Genomic DNA, 17,526 nt, shown 5'->3' with positions numbered 1-17,526 from the left:
TTTCCTTGTTACTTTCTAGTTTCATACCATTGTGGTCAGAAAACATACTTGGTATAATTGCAGTCTTCTTAAATATGCTAACATTTGTTTGTGACCTACCATATCATCTATCTTGGAGAATATTTGTGTGCCCTTGAGAAGAGTGTGTATTCTGCTGCTGTTGGATGCAATGTTTTGTGTATGTCAGTTAGGCCCAATGGATCTGAAGTATAGTTCAGTGTTTCCTTATTGATTTTGTCTGCCTGATCAATTATTTATTTATTTATTTATTTATTTATTTATTTATTTATTTAAGCAATCTCCACACCCATCACGGGGCTTGAACTCAGAATCCCTAGATCAAGAGTCACATGCTCTTCTGACTGAGCCAGCCAGGTTCCCTGTGATCAATCCATTATTGAAAATGGAGTACCAGAGTCTCCTGTTATGATTATATTTTGTCTACTTCTCACTTCAGACCTGTTAGTGTTTGATTAATATATTTAGGTGCTCTGGTGTTAGGTGTATATATATTTATAATTGTTATATATTCTTTATTACTTGGTCCCTTTATCAATACATAATGATCTTTTTGTCTCTGTTACAATTTTTTTTAAATGTTTATTTTTGACAGAGAGAGACAGAGCATGAGTGGGGGAGGGGCAGAGAGAGAGGGAGACACAGAATCAGAAACAGGCTCCAGGCTCTGAGCTGTAAGCACAGAGCCTGACGTGGGGCTCAAACTCACAGACCGTGAGACCATGACCTGAGCCGAAGTCGGATGCTCAACCGACTGAGCCACCCAGGCGCCCCTACAATTTTTAACTTAAAACTGTATTTTGCCTGATACAAGTATACCTACTTTTGATCACTTTTGGTTTCCATTTACTTGGAATAACTTTTTCCATCCTGTTTGATCCTATCCATGTTCTTAAAGCTGAAGTGAGTCTCTTCTAGGCAGCAGGTAGTTGGGTCTTTTTTTTTTTTTTTTTTTTTTAATCTGGCTAGTATTAAAAAGACAAAAAAAAGAAAAGAAAAAAGTTACAAGTGTTGGTGAAGATGTGGTGAAAAGGGAATCTTCAAGCCCTGTTGGTGGGAATGTCAACTGTGCAACCACTGTGGAAAGCCCTATGGAATTTCCTCAAAAAATTAAAGATAGCAATACCACATGATCTAGTAATTCTTTTTTAAAAATATTTATTTATTTGGAGAAAGAGTGAGCATGAGTGAGGGAGAAAGAGAGAATCCCAGGCAGTCTCTCTGCTGACAGCACCGCTTGAAATGGCACTCGATCCCCTGAGCTGTGAGGTCATGACCTAAGCCCAAATCGAGTCAGACACACAACCACCTGAGCCACCCAGACACCCCAGTGATCTGGTAATTCTATTACTGGGTATTTACTCAAAGAAAAACAGAAACACTAATTCAAAAAGAATATCACAGGTTAATTCTGCAAATAATTTCATAGCATTACTTTGGCTACCCAATAGTTTTCGACATAGCTTAATTTAGGTATGTGCAGTGTGAAGAGGTATCTTAAACAACTTTGATTGGGGTTGAACACTGAAATGAAAACAAAATAAAAGTAAAAGCACCTTAAGTAGAAAAATGTAAACATAGGGCTCCACCTATTGTATGCCTTTAAAAAAAATTTTTTTAAGTTTATTTATTTGAGAGAGAGTGAGCAGGGGAGGGGCAGAGAGAGAGAGGGAGAGAAAGAATCCCAAGCAGGCTCTTGGGCTCATCATGCTGTCAGCATGAGCCCAATGCAGGATTCAAACCCACAAACTGTGAGATCATGACCTGAGCTGAAATCAAGAGTTGGATACTTAACCGACTAAGCTACCCAGGCACCGTTATTGTATGCCATTTAAAGTATTTATGTACCTTGTTAGCAAATTTTGTTTTTAACACTATTATGGATGTGGTCTACTTTGCATTAACACATACTTGAAATAATAAAATAGTCAAGCATGGCATGTGGTGGTCTAAAAATCAAAGCAACACACTTGTTTATATAAACAACATCACTTGGTACCTACTAAGATAAATGTGATGATTACAGAATCTAATATCCTGTACTACACTAATAAAGCAAAGTGACCAATGAAGGCAGCAAGTAGGGCTTAAAAGAGCCTAATCTCAACTGAATTTAAAGCATTCACATAAGAAAATGCATATTGCACAGTGTAAGCAAATGTTCCACCAAGCAATTTAAATGAGAGACAACAGAATATTCACCTAATACATAACAATGATCTCAGAAGAGCAAGTGTTCTTTCTGTAAATGACAAAAGCTGTGAAAATATGGAAGAGTCTAGCACATGGAGAGTTACAAAGGAAAAATACAAAACCAAACCTAGGTATAAAATTAAAAAAAATTAAATATTGAAAAATTCAAAACTGTGGCTCATCAAAAATGTTGAATAATTGTCTTCTGTGAGAGCTCAAAGTGTTTGTTGATGTGAATGTGTTTACGTACAACTAAGGCTTACTGGTTATATATCTGAGGAAGATCTGGCCTTGAGCACTTTCTTTACATCCTAGACCTGTAAACCAAGTTTTCTCAGTCATTAAAATAAACTTCTCAGCAGCTGCATTACTGTGAAACAATGGTCTCAAAACAAGAAAAGAAAAGCAAACAAAAATACCAAGTGGGCATGTGGCAGAATCTCTGAAAATGATAGTCTCCAAGAATTTCAAGTGACTGTTGATTATGGTCCACTAGGTTATAATATGTAATTCCATTACTTGCTGTTTCTCTTTTTAATTGGGAAAGTTTGCCTATCACTCTGACCAGTGCCCTATTTTCATCCTTTAGTTTCTATTTGTCTGCTTTTAGGTCTGGTAGCATTTGAGCTCTACTACTTCTGGTATTCTTTCTAAAGCTTTTTGTTCCTTTTTTTCCATTTCCAGTAGAGACTTCACAGTAAATCTTTCTTATCTCTAGATGCCTTTTTCCAACTGCATTTTAAGATCTGTCAGTTCCATACTTGCATCATGTAGCTATGTTTTCAGCTTTTTCTTTTCAGCTGGAATTTGTTCATAAAGGTTCTTAAAGTTAGGAATCCTCCTTTTCTAGCCTGCTACTGTAAAGTTTTCTTTCTTTTAAAAAAGTGATCCAAAGCATCCCAGTAAGGCATTGCACTGATCACTAATTGATGTGGGACTGGCTTTTTATGTAGAAATGGAATCTAAGTTTTCTTTCTTATTAGATCCCTCTTCTATATGATTGTTGTACTTATTCATTTTCACTGATAGCTTATTTCCAATATTAAACTTCTGTAGATCTTATTTCTCCTTGTTGCCATCATTCTATGATTGATTTAGGTAGTGATTCATCTTCGTTCCTTTTTTTTTTCTCCCTGCCTTTCATTTTCCTTTGTTAATACTCTGGAGTGAACAGACGTTATACCTACAGGAGTATTTGTCCTGTTTAGTTGACTTGAAGCATAGAGTGAACTGTTCACTGTAGACAGTGAAGAAGAGTGGTTGGACTTGAAGTTGATTCTGGTCTGTAACACGGATAAGTCTTATATGTTCTGAAGTACTTTTGTTTATATTCATCTTCTCTAGATGTTTCTGGCTCCCTTTCTTCTTTATCCTTCTTTATCCTGATTTCCTTCATTCTTTTTCTCTGGTTCTGGTACAACAACTTATTGTTTTTCAGCCTCTTCAGTGTCACTCCCTGCGTTGATTTTCTAGACTGTTTTTTGCTTTCTAGATCTTGCTTTTCTTTGGGATTCAAATTCTTCATCTCTAAGAGGATTGAGGTATGGTCTGCATCTCTCCTCACCTCTGGTGCCGAGGAGACACTGCCAGGCAGCAGTTGTCCTCAGGATTATTTTTTTGGAGGTTTTTATTACTTATTTAATCTCCTTACTAGTTTCAGGTTTATTCAGATTTTCTACTTCTTTTATCAGTCCGTCGTGGTACATTTTGGGTTTGTAGGAATTTGTCTGTTTCATTTAGATTATCCAGTTTTTTGGTGTGCAGTTGTTCAGAGTACCCAAAATCTTTTTTATTTCTGTAAAATCAATTACAATGCCTTCTGTTTTGTTTCTGATTTTACTTGAATCTTTTCTTTTTTTTCCTAAGTCAGTCTAGCTAAAAAATTGTCAATTTTGTCGTGCTTTTGAAAGAACCAACTCTTCGTTTCATGGATTTTCACTGGTTTTTATTGTCTACGTTGTTTATATCTGCTCCAATTTTTGTTATTTTCTTTCTTCTGGTAGCCTTGAGGAGCAGACACTGGTAACTATTATATAATTTTATCACTGTAGAATTGCAGTATATTTTGACTCTGTGTTCATAGATGATTGATTAGGTGAGACTTCTCTAAGACTAGCAGACCTCTGTATGTAATACAGCACTCCCCCAAGTGTTACTGCTCATCGCTTTGCTTTATTTCACTTTTTTTTTCTTTTTTTTTTTTTAACGTTTATTTATTTTTGAGACAGAAAGAGACAGAGCATGAACAGGGGAGGAGCAGAGAGAGGGGGAGACACAGAATCCGAAACAGGCTCCAGGCTCTGAGCTGTCAGCACAGAGCCCGACGCGGGGCTCGAACTCACAGACCGTGAGATCATGACCTGAGCCGAAGTCGGCCGACTAACCGACCAAGCCACCCAGGCGCCCCTATTTCACTTTTTTAATGACATTTTTGTCATGTTATAATTTGTTTATTTACTCTCAGTCCACTTTGCTAGCATTTAAGTACGACTGGAGCAGGAATATTTAGCTGCATTATTATAATGATACGGCTCGAGCTCTAGACGAGTACATAGTACATAACATTCACTAAATATTAGTTGAAGGACTCAATGACAGGGTGAATGAACAGTTTTACTGGTTTAACAACCTGTGTGGAATAATATTCCAAAATTTCATTATATTAGGAAGTTTATAAGGTGTGGGTAAACTGGGACTAAGAAAGACCCAAAGAGAAAGGTATTTTTATTTGGGGAAGATAATCTAAATCTTATTTGCTGTGGCCATTGGTGAGAGTAGTGATAAATCTGTATACTAGTAAGAAGAGCTTTCTCAAAAGCCTTGAGGTGAAAGGTGGGGAAGAACAGAATGTCTAAAGTGGAATGAATTAGAAGGGGTATTTGATGTAAAAAAAAAAAAAAAGCAGATAAATGTAGGGCATTTTAAACATGGTGAAGAGGTTTGTTTTTTTTTTTAAGAAAATTTATTTAAATTTAATACATACCATAAACTACACATAGTTAAAATGTATAATATGGTAACTTTTGTCTTACGTATATACCAATGAAACTGTCACCACAATGAAGACAAGGAACATGTCCATCCTTGAGAGTTTCTTCTTACCCCTTGGTAATGACTCTTTATTCACTTGCTCTCCACCCTGTACCCAGGCAACCAATGATCTGCTTTCTGCCACTATACATTCATTTGCATGTCCTACAGTTTGAAATAAATGGAATAATAAAGTGAAAATTTGTTTTTCCTGGTTCCTTTCAGCATATTGTTTTGAATTTTAATCCAATTTGTTGTGTATCAAGAGGTCTTTCCTTTTTCTTGCTAATTTGTATTCCATTGTATGAATATTCATTTTCCTATGATAGATATTTGAGTTACTTCCAGTTTTTGTTACAAACAAAGCTGCTGTGAGCATTCCTGTATAACTATGCACGCGTCCTGGATATTGTATGGTGTATACACACATACCTAATATTTAGTCTCTTGGATAATTATAAATGGAATGGCTGGATCGTATAGGTTTATGTTTAAAAGAAATCACCTATTTTCCAAAGTAGTTACACCATTTTACATTCCTACAAGCAGTGTGTAAAAGTTCATTTCTCTATGTCCTCACCAACATTTGGTAATACTAGTTTTTAAATTTTAGTCATTTTAGTAGGTGCGTAAGTGGTATCCTATTGTGGTTTTAATTAACATTCCCTTGATAGCTAATGATGTTGGGCATCTTTGTATGTTCTTTTTTGCCATTAATATAACCAGGGAAGTGTCTGTTTAAATATTTTGCTCAGTTTTTTTTTTTTTAACTTTTTTTTTTTTTCAACGTTTATTTATTTTGGGGACAGAGAGAGACAGAGCATGAACAGGGGAGGGGCAGAGAGAGAGGGAGACACAGAATCGGAAACAGGCTCCAGGCTCCGAGCCATCAGCCCAGAGCCCGACGCGGGGCTCGAACTCACGGACCGCGAGATCGTGACCTGGCTGAAGTCGGACGCTTAACCGACTGCGCCACCCAGGCGCCCCTATTTTGCTCAGTTTTTAAAATTTTGGTTTTAGAACTCTTTATACATTTTGGCTGCTGGTTGTTTAACAGATATATGATGTGAAAATATCTTTCACTAGTCTGTGGCTTCTCTTTCCATTCCCTTAGTGGGGTCTTTTGAAGACCAGAGTCCAATTTCTCATTTATTCTTTTGTGGTTCATGCTTTCATTGTCCTTATCTAAGAACTCTTTGCCTAATTCTAGGTCCCAAAGGTTTTCTCTTACATTTTCTTCTAGGAGTTTTATAGTTTTAGATTTTATATTTAGGGTTATGGTCCATTTTGAGTTAATTTTTTTATATGTTATGAAGAATGGATTAAGGTTCAATTTAAAATATAGATATCCAGTTATTTGTTAAAAACACTATTCTTTCCCCCACTGAAATGCTTTTGTTGAAAATTTGTTGTTATTATATCATTTGTATCTATTTCTGATCTATTATTTCATTTACCCATTTTTCTATCTTTATACCAATACCACATTGTCTTGATATTCTGGCTGTGTGTATAATAAATCTTGAGATCAGGTAGTATTAGACCTCAAACAAATCTTTTTTTGCAAAGATTTTGGCTATTCTTAAGACCTTTTCATTTCCATATGAATTTTAAGAATCTTGTCAATTTCGGGTCACCTGGGTGGCTCAGTTAAGCATCTGACTCTTGGTTTCAGCTCATGTCATGATCTCATGGTTTTATGAGATGGAGCCCTTCATCTGGCTCTGTGCTGACAGCGTGGAACCTGCTTGGGATTCTTTGTCTCCCTCTCTCTCAGCGCCTCCCCCACTTGTGCTGTCTCTATCTCTCGCAAAAATAAAATGAAACTTAAAAAAAAAAAGAATCTTGTCAATTTCATCTCAAAAGTTTGCTGCAATTTAAATTGATTGCACTGAACCTCTAAATCAGTTTGAGATTTACAATAATGAGGCTTCTGACACATGAACAGGACATAGTCCTTTTATTTAAGTCTCATTTCTATTTGCATTGTTTTCTAGTTTTCAATGTATAAATGTTTCCATTTTCTGTCAGACTTACCACAAGTCTTTCACATTTAAAAGAAATTCTGGGGTCGCCTGGGTGGCACAGTCGGTTAAGCGTCCGACTTCAGCCAGGTCACGATCTCGCAGTCCGTGAGTTCGAGCCCCGCGTCAGGCTCTGGGCTGATGGCTCAGAGCCTGGAGCCTGTTTCCGATTCTGTGTCTTCCTCTCTCTCTGCCCCTCCCCCGTTCATGCTCTGTCTCTCTCTGTCCCAAAAATAAATAAACGTTGAAAAAAAAATTAAAAAAAAAATTCTGTAGATATTTTAAATTTTAGTCTGATCGTTTGTTGATAGTATATGGAAATAAAACCGTTTATTGATCTAGTATACTACAACCTTCCTTCCTAAACTTACTGATTAGTTCTAAGAATAGCCGTTTTGTTGTTGTTGTTTTTGGCAGAATACATCAAGTTTTCTGTATAGAAAATCATATATCTATAAATAAAGATTGCTTTATCTTTCCCTTTCCAAACTGGGCATCTGTTATTTCTTTTTGCTTATACTGATTTAGAACTTCCAGTACAATGATGAATGGAAGTTATGGGATTGATTTCTTTCACTTTGTTCTTTTTTTAAAAAAAGTTTTTAAATGTTTATTTATTTATTTTAAGAGAAAGAGATCAGGGGAGGAGCAGAGAGAGAATTCCAAGCAGGCTCCACACTGTCAGTGTAGAACCTGATGTGGTGCTTGAATCCATGAACCATGAGATCATGACATGACCCAAAACCAAGAGTCAGATGCTTAACTGACTGAGCCACTGAAGTGCCCCACCTTCACTTTATTCTTTTTTAACTTTTTTTTTAAATTTACATCTAACTTAGTTAGCATATAGTGCAACAATGATTTCAGGAGTAGATTCCTTCATGCCCCTTACCCATTTAGCCCATCCCCCCTCCCACAACCCCTCCAGTAACCCTCTGTTTGTTCTCCATACTTATGAGTCTCTTCTATTTTGTCCCCCTCCCTGTTTTTATATTATTTTTGCTTCCCTTCCTTTATGTTCATCTGTTTTGTCTCTTAAAGTCCTCATATGAGTGAAGTCATATGGTATTTGACTTTCTCTGACTAATTTCACTTAGCATCATACCCTCTAGTTCCATCCATGTAGTTGCAAATGGCAAGATTTCATTCTTTTTGATGACTGAGTAATACTCCATTGCATGTATATACCATTTCTTCCCTAGCCATTCATCCATCGGTGGACAGTTGGGCTCTTTCCATACTTTAGCTATTGTCGATAGTTCTGCTATAAACATTGGAGTGCATGTGCCCCTTTGAAACAGCATGCCTGTATCCCTTGGATAAATACTTAGTAGTGCAATTACTAGGTCGTAGGGTAGTTCTATTTTTAATTTTTTGAGGAACCTCCATACTGTTTTACAGGGTGGCTGCACCAGTGTGCATTCCAACCAGCAGTGCAAAAGAGAGCCTCTTTCTCCGCATCCTCGCCAACATCTTGTTGCCTGAGTTGTTAACGTTAGCCATTCTGACAGGTGTGAGGTGGTATCTCATTGCGGTTTTGATTTGTATTTCTCTGATGATGAGTGGTGGTGAGCGGTTTTTCATGTGTCGGTTGGCCATCTGGATGTCTTCTTTGGAGAAGCATCTATTCATGTCTTTTGTCCATTTCTTCACTGGATTATTTGTTTTTTGGGTGTTGAGTTTGATAGGTTCTTTCTAGATTTTGGATACTAACCCTTTATCTGATATGTCGCTTGCAAACATCTTTTCCCATTCCATCAGTTGCCTTTTAGTTTTGCTGACTGTTTCCTTCACTGTGCAGAAGCTTTTTACTTTGTTTCCTTTGCCTCTGAAGACATGTTGAGTAAGAAGTTGCTGCGGCCAAGGTCAAAGAGGTTTTTGCCTTCTTTCTCCTCAAGGATTTGGATGACTTCCTGTCTTATGTTTAGGTCCTTCATCCATTTTGAGTTTATTTTTGTGTATGGTGTAAGAAAGTGGTCCGGGTTCATTCTTCTGCATGTCGCTGTCCAGTTTTCCCAGCACCACTTGCTGAAGAGACTGTCTTTATTCCATTGGATATTCTTTCCTGCTTTGTCAAAGATTAGTTGGCCATACGTTTGTAGGTCCATTCCTGGGTTCTCTATTCTGTTCCATTGATCTGAGTGTCTGTTTTTGTGCCATCACTTTATTCTTTATTATCAAGATTGCTTTAGTATTCTAGGGCCTGTCCTTTTCCATTCAGATTTTAGAACAACCTTGTCTAAGTTTGTAAACAACAACAGCTTTCTGTGATTTTAATAGAAATTGCATTAAATCTATAGATCAATTTGGAGGAGAACTAACATCTTTACAAGTTATGATCTTCAAATCAATAGACATGATATATCTCTTCATTTGTTTGATTTCTTTCAACAACCTTTTGTAATTTTCTTCATAAAGACCCTTTATGTGGTAAGTATAAGTCCAAGTGTTTTGATTCCTTTGAACTGATTCAAATAGTGTTATGTTCTTATTTCCATATGCTTATTATTAGCATATAGAAATGTGATTGATTTTTATGCATTGATGATCTTGTATCCTTTAACTTTGCTGACCTCACTAAGTTTTAGGCTTAATTTTGGTAAATTCCTTTGGATTTTCTTTTTTTTTTTTTTTTAATTTTTTTTTTCAACGTTTATTTATTTTTGGGACAGAGAGAGACAGAGCATGAACGGGGGAGGAGCAGAGAGAGAGGGAGACACAGAATCGGAAACAGGCTCCAGGCTCCGAGCCATCAGCCCAGAGCCCGATGCGGGGCTCGAACTCACAGACCACGAGATCGTGACCTGGCTGAAGTCAGACGCTTAACCGGCTGCTCCACCCAGGCGCCCCTCCTTTGGATTTTCTATGAAGGCAGTAATTCATATCAGTTTTATTTCTTTCCTTTCTGACCTCTATGCTTCTAATTTTGTCTTCTTGTGTTATTTTTTTGGGTAGGATTTTCAGTACTGTGTTGAATTAAGTAGTGAGAGCAAACACTATTGCCTCATTCCTTATCTAAAGGAGGAAATGTGCAGTCTTTCACCATTAAATATTATGTTTGGTCTGTTTTCCTTTTTTGTATATACTCTTTATCAAGGTGAATAAATTCCCCTCTATTACTAGTTTGCTGAGAGTGTTTGTCATGAATGGTGTTGGACTTTTGTCAAATGATTTTTCTGTGTTGATTGATATAATCACGTTTTTTCTTTGTATCTTTTTGATAAATGGGTTACATTGGTTAATTTTCATATTTAAGCCAGCTTTGCATACCTGGAATACATTTCACTTTATCATAGTGTGTGATTCTATTAATAGATTGTTGGATTTTGTTTGCTAATATTTTGTTAAGGATTTTTATGGCTAAGTTCATGATAGACATTGGTCTGTAGTTTTCTCTCTTGGTATGATTTTGGTAATTCATACCATTTTGGTATGAATTACCAATTTTGGTAATTCCCTGGTAAAATTATCTAGCATGTAGTCTCTCCTCTTCTGTTTTCTGGAAGAGATTGTATAAAATCGGTGTTATTTCTTTAAATTTAGGTGATTTCTCCAGTGAAATTGTCTTTTCTTTTTGTGAGGTCTTTACTTAAGAGTCAGTTTTAATTTGGACTATGTAGATTATCTATTTCATCTTGGTTGAGTTTTGGTGTTTGTGAAAATGGTCTATTTCTTCTACCTTGTCGGATTTATGAGGCTAGAGTTGTTCATAATATTTTAGCATTATCCTTCTAATGACTGCAAGAACTATAACTTGTTAACATCCAGATCTGTAATTTCCAGTATCTTTTTCGATTCTGATCCCTTTTCTTTTTCTTTGCTTTTTCTTGTTATGAGTATCATTTTCCAGTTTCTATACGTGTCTGATAATTACTGATTTGATGCAAGACATTGTGAATCTTACCTTGTTGGGTGCTGGATATTTTTGTATTCCAGTGTTTTGTAAACCTTTCTCTGCAGTTCAGTTGTTACTTGGAAACAGCTTGATCCTTTCAAGTCTGATTATTAGGCGGCACCAGAGCAAGATTTTAGTGTAGAGCTAATTACTTTCACTATTGGGGCAGAACCTTTTGAGTACTCTTCCCAATGCCTCACGAAGAGTGAAGTTTGCCAGTCTGGCTGGTAGAAAGAGCATTAATCTTGGCTTTTTTGACACCCAGTTACTGTTTTCTCCTTCATTTCAAGCGTTTATTTTTCCAAACTTTGATAGATTACTTATATGCATACACTGACCAATATTCTGATGAGTACTTACATAGACCCTCTGCAAGCTCTGGAGCTCTCCTTTTGGTGCAACTTTCTGCTCTTTGGTTCTCTGCTCTGTGAATCTAGCTTCCTTGGTCTGTCTGTACTCTTAGTTCTTTCTCCTCAACCCTGAGAGTCTGCTGGTTGTTGCCTAGGCTCCCCTTCCCTATGCTGTGTCCTGTAAATTTTCTTAAGGCAGTAAACTGAGCAATCAAAGGGGTTACCTCATTTGTTTCCCATCTTTGAGGATCACTTGAAAACCATTGTTTCATACATTTGTCTGGTTTTTCCATTGTTTCAGGTGAAAGTGTAATCCATTCCTTGTTACATCACTTTGGCCAGAGGTAGAAATTTGGGATTGTTTTATAAAATTTAATTTTGTTTCATAATTATGTAAGTTTTTAAAAAATGTTTATTTAGAGAGGGAGCAAGAGCACAAGGCAGGGAGGGGCAGAGAGAGAGGGGGACAGAGGATCCGAAGCAGGCTCTGCACTGACAGCAGAGAGCCCGACGTGGGCTTTGAACCCAGATCCATGAGATTATGACCTGAGCTGAAGTCCAATGCTTAGTCAACTGAGCCACTCAGGCACCCCTCATAATTATGTAAAAATTTGAGGTTCTAAAGTTAAGTCAACAGAACATGTACATTCAGAGAAGATTAGGTACTGTCTCTGTACCCTCTACCTTATTTTCTTCTTTCCTGTGGTAGGAAGTATCTAAAATGGGCAACAATTCCCACCTCCAGGTATCCTTTGTTGTAATACCCTCCATATGAGTAAGTAGCTTTGAACCAATGGAATATAGCAACATTGAATGAGTGCTACTTCTGTGATTAGGTTATAAAAGACTGACTTCTGTCTTGCTTACAGACTCTTTCTCCTGCCTCATTAAATATACAAGTCACAAGTTGGAGAGTCCTACATGGCAAGGTACTATGGGTAGCTTTCTTTCAACAGCCAGTAAGGATGTGAATGCCCTTCGTTCGACAATTCTTGAGACAGTGAATTCTGCCAACAATCATATTTCCTCATTTGAACCTTCAGATGAGATCCCAGCCTCAGCCAATACCTTGATTATAGATTTTTGGGAGTCCTTATAGTAGAGGACCCAAATAATCCTTGTCCGGATTCCTGACACACAGAGACAATAAATGTGTGTTGTTTTAAGCCACTACATGTTAGGGTAAGTTGCTACATTTCAGTAGATAACTAACAACACTTCCCACCCCCACCCCCCCAAGAGAGAACAGGGGAGGGGCAGAGGGACAGGGAGAGAGAGAATCTTAAAGCAGGCTCCACACACAGCACAGAGCCAGATGTGGGGCTCAATCTCACAACCGTGAGATCATGACCTGAGCTGAAATCAAGAGTTGGATGCTCAACTGACTGAACCACCCAGGCACCCCTAACAACATCCTTTATAGATAATATTTTGATGGTTTATTCTTTCATTGCCTGCTTTTTTTCAGGTAAACATACATACAGTTGATCTTCATTATTCACAGATTCCATATCTGCAAATATACCTGATTGTTGAAATTGATTTATAAACTCCAAATCAATGTGGTCCTTTTGCAGTCATTAGCAGACATGTACAGAGTGAAAAATTTGCATTGCCTCATGCACACATTTCCACGTGAGACTGAACTGAAGGGATACTCTTCCTCTTGTTCCAGCTTTCAAGAGGATGGAAATAGCAGGGGCAGTGTACTGAAGTGTAACAACCTCCAGCTCTAGGGCCGCTCTGGTGGAGTCTGAATCCAACTCTGGCATCTGTTAATGGAGTCACCTCAGGCAAGTCACTTAATGCTTCTGAACCTAATTTTCTCTTTTGTAAAATAAAGTATAATTTACCAGGATTAATTGATTATAAGATTATAATCTTAATTACACAAAGTTGTAAACTTCACGAAGTTGCAGTTTAAGATTATATCCAATATATATGTGTGTGTGTAAGTATATATATTTATATATTTCCCCTAGGAGCAATGTTTTTTTTTATTCACTAATTCTGTTTGCAGCTAAGCTGTTCCCAGGCTGACGCACAGAAATATGTCACAGTAAATGTTTATAATTTCACACTAACTTTCAGGTAATTCATTACACAGCAACAGATAACTAATACATGTATTTATTTTTATTTTTGTTTTTTATTTTTTTAATAGTTTCAAGTTCTTAAAATTCCAGTTAGTTAACATATAATATAATATTAGTTTCAGGAGTAGAATTTAGTGATTCATCACATACCTGTAACACTCAGTGCTCATTACAAGTGCCCTCCTTAATACCCATCACCAATTTAACTCATCCCCCTGCCAACCTCTCCTCCAATAACCCTCAGTTAGCTCTCTGTAGTTAATAAATCAGTTAAGAAATGGGCAGAAGGCGTGAATAGGCATCCTTCCAAAGAAGACATACAGATGGCTAACAGACACATGTAAAGATGCTCAACATCACTCATCATGAGGGAAATACAAATTAAAACTACAGTGAGCTATCACCTAACACCTGTCAGAATGGCTAAAATTAACACAGGTGTTGGCAAGGATGTGGAGATGGGGAACCCTCTAATGCTGTTGGTTGAAATGCCAAGGTGCAGCCACTCTGGAAAACAGTACGGAGGTTCCTCAAAAAGTTAAAAATAGAACTACTCTATGATCCAGCAATTGCACTACTAGGTATTTACCCAAAGAATACAAAAATACTAATTCAAAGGGACACATGCACCCTAATGTTTATAGCAGCATTATGAATAATAACCAAACTATGGATAGAGCCCAAACGTCCACTGACTGATGAATGGATAAAGAAGATGTGTATAATGGACTGTTACTCAGCCATAAAAAGAATAAAATCTTGGGGCACCCGGGTGGCTCAGTTGGTTAAGCGTCTGACTTTGGCTCAGGTCATGATCTCGCAGTTTGTGGGTTTGAGCCCCATGTCAGGCTCTGTGTTGACAGCTCAGAGCCTGGAGCCTGCTTCTGATTCTGTGTCTCTCTCTCTTTCTGCCCCTCCCCTGCTTGCACTCTGTCTCTCTTTCTCTGTCTCTCTCTCTCTCAAAAATAAATTTTAAAAAATTTAAAAAGATAAAATCTTGCCATTTGCAACAATATGGATGGAGCTGGAGTATATAATGCTAAGTGAAGTAAGTCACTCAGAGAAATACAAATACCATCTAATTTCAGTCATGTGGAATTTAAGAAATGAAACAGATGAACATAAGGGAACAAAAATGATAATTTTCTTGTTTCTGAATCCATTTACAGAACTGAGTTAAGCAAAGCCTCAGAGGGACTCCTTCATCAACTTGAGCCCATTTTATGCCTGTCAGTTCCATGCAAAATTCAGAAAGAATTGGATGTTCCTGAGGCTGGACATAGGCATGGAAGTGGAAGTCGGATTCAGTTTTTCCAGTTAATGTGTTCAGCAAAGTGTTGAAAGTTCATTAATTTCTTGGCTCTGGTGGCATTTCCCATCATTCCTACATGCTGACTCAAAATCAGTGACAATTATGTAGTCAAACAATGGATATGCTTCTTCCTAGATTTCCTTTTGTTGGTGCAACTGACTCTTCTAATGAATTCAAGCTGCCACGCCAACTTCTTGGTCACCATTCCCAGCACGCCTTTGTCCTCACAGCCCAACTGCTGGAAGTCACTAATACATGTATTTTGGCTAGCTATTGCTAAACCACCTATATAGGGACTGTATCATTTTTCTGTCCCACCAGTACTATATGAGAATTCCTTATTCCCTTGGCCTTATCAACACCATATATTTCCAAAAGTAGAATACTTTTTAACAGGCTAATAGATGAGAAATAGGATCTTACTGCAGCTTTAATTCTTATTTCTTTCATTACAAGGGAGGTCTCCTCCTTCAGCTTCTTTTTTAATGAGATACTACATTAGGGACAGCTTTGCATCACGCTTTGGCTCAAGAGCTAAACTTTTTTAAATTACTACAAGGTTCTCATGGTTAGGCCCCTTCCCATATTTACAGCATCCACTGGCATCACTCCTTGAGGAGTCTTCTTTTTTTTTTTTCAAGTTTATTTATTTTGAGAGAGAGAGCATGTGTGTGAGCACAAGTGGGGCAGGGGCAGAGACAGGGAGGGAGAGAGAGAATCCCAGGCAGTTTCCTCACTGTCAGTGCAGAGCCTGATGTGAGGCTCAAATTCACGAACTAGGAGAACATGACCTGAGCTGAAGTCACAGGCTTAACTAACTGAGCCACCCAGGTGCCCCCCTCCTTGAGGATTCTAAATTAATCATTATTATACCCCTAGTGCCTAACACAGTGGCTACACTGCCTTAAGCACAAGGCATGCAATAAATATTGATGTAACTGTGGGAGTTCAAATTGATCACAACTGCCCACTTTTTACCCTTTTTTAAATAATTACTTAAAAAAATTTTTTTTAACGTTTATTTATTTTTGAGACAGAGACAGAGCATGAACGGGGTAGGGTCAGAGAGAGGGAGACACAGAATCTGAAACAGGCTCCAGGCTCTGAGCTGTCAGCATAGAGCCCGACGCAGGGCTGGAACTCACGGACCGCGAGATCATGACCTGAGCTGAAGTCAGCCGCTTAACCGACTGAGCCACCCAGGTGCCCCTAAGTAATTACTTTTTAAATTTATAGCCAGGTTAGGATATACTGCAACAATGATTTCAGGAGTAGATTCCTTAATGCCCCTTACCCATTTAGCCCACCCCCTTTCCCACAATCCCTCCAGCAACCCCGTTTGTTCTCCATATTTAAGAATCTTTTATGTTTTGCCCCCTCCCTATTTTTATATTATTTTTGCTTCCCTTATGTTCATCTGCTTTGTATTTTAAATTCCTCATATGAGTGAAGTCATATGGTATTTGTCTCTAATTTCACTTAGCATAATACCCTCTAGTTCCATCCACATAGCCGCAAATGGCAAGATTTCATTCTTTTTGATTGCCGAGTGATACTCCATTGTATATATATACCACATCTTTATCCATTCATCCATCAATGGACATTTGAGCTCTGTCCATACTTTGGCTATTGTTGGTAGTGCTGCTATAAACATGGGGGTGCATGTGTCCCTTCGAAACAGCACACCTTTGTCCCTTGGATAAATACCTAGTAGTGCAATTGCTATTTTACGCTCTTCCTTGATCAATAGTTAGGCCCCTCTCTTTTCCACAGGCCCCTAAACTTGGCTGGTCCCCAAGTTTAACCACATAAAGCAAAGCAATATGTATATGCATAACATCCTCCCTTAACAGCTTTTTCACAGAATCTGAGAACTCCAGAAACATTTTTTTTTTTTTTTAACGTTTATTTATTTTTGGGACAGAGACAGAGCATGAACGGGGGAGGGGCAGAGAGAGAGGGAGACACAGAATCGGAAACAGGCTCCAGGCTCCGAGCCATCAGCCCAGAGCCTGACGCGGGGCTCGAACTCCCAGACCGCGAGATCGTGACCTGGCTGAAGTCGGACGCTTAACCGACTGCGCCACCCAGGCGCCCCGAGAAACATTTTTAAGTGTACTGTTTTTGCCACTTGCACTCCTACCTGTTGAAGGTTACTGCTAACCCTTCTTAACCCTCTATAAAAAAAAAAGGGGGGGGGCGGGCGGGGGTGGGGAAAGGTAAGGTTTGATTTTGAGATGCTTTGCAGATTTCTGAGAATGAAGTGTTCTCCCTGTTGCAACCATCTTTCTGGATAAAATCTCTCATCTAGATCGATTTGTTTTTACTTGACATGATAAAACTGCTCAATGTAAAACTGCTATTCATTTAATTACGTAAGCCAAAAATCTCATGGCTCTTTCAAAAACTGATGATTCAAAAGCATATCTATTTAAGCACAGGAAACATTAGTTAGCCCTTTTTTTTTTTAATATAAAAGCCTGAAGTACCTAAAGGTTATGGTAAGTGCTTTGTAGTTCATTATTTTTTCAAGTGATGTTTTCCTGAAATCTAACCTCCTCCCCGCTTCCTCTCCATTTTTTTTTTTCAGTCTCCCCTTTCTCGG

At 37.9% G+C, this 17,526-nt stretch overlaps 1 pseudogene; it reads right to left on the bottom strand.

Moving 5' to 3' along the window:
• Positions 1 to 2,578: 2,578 nt before the first annotated feature.
• On the bottom strand, positions 2,579 to 5,293 carry LOC147584135 (protein phosphatase 1 regulatory subunit 12A pseudogene; annotated as a pseudogene).
• Between the last annotated feature and the right edge of the window lie 12,233 nt (positions 5,294 to 17,526).

This window comes from Puma concolor, chromosome A1, assembly GCF_028749965.1.
Source record: "Puma concolor isolate L17-30 chromosome A1, mPumCon1.1.hap2, whole genome shotgun sequence".
NCBI lineage: Eukaryota > Metazoa > Chordata > Mammalia > Carnivora > Felidae > Puma > Puma concolor.
Note: the sequence above shows the minus strand (reverse complement) of the source record. Positions and strands in the feature narration are given on the sequence as shown.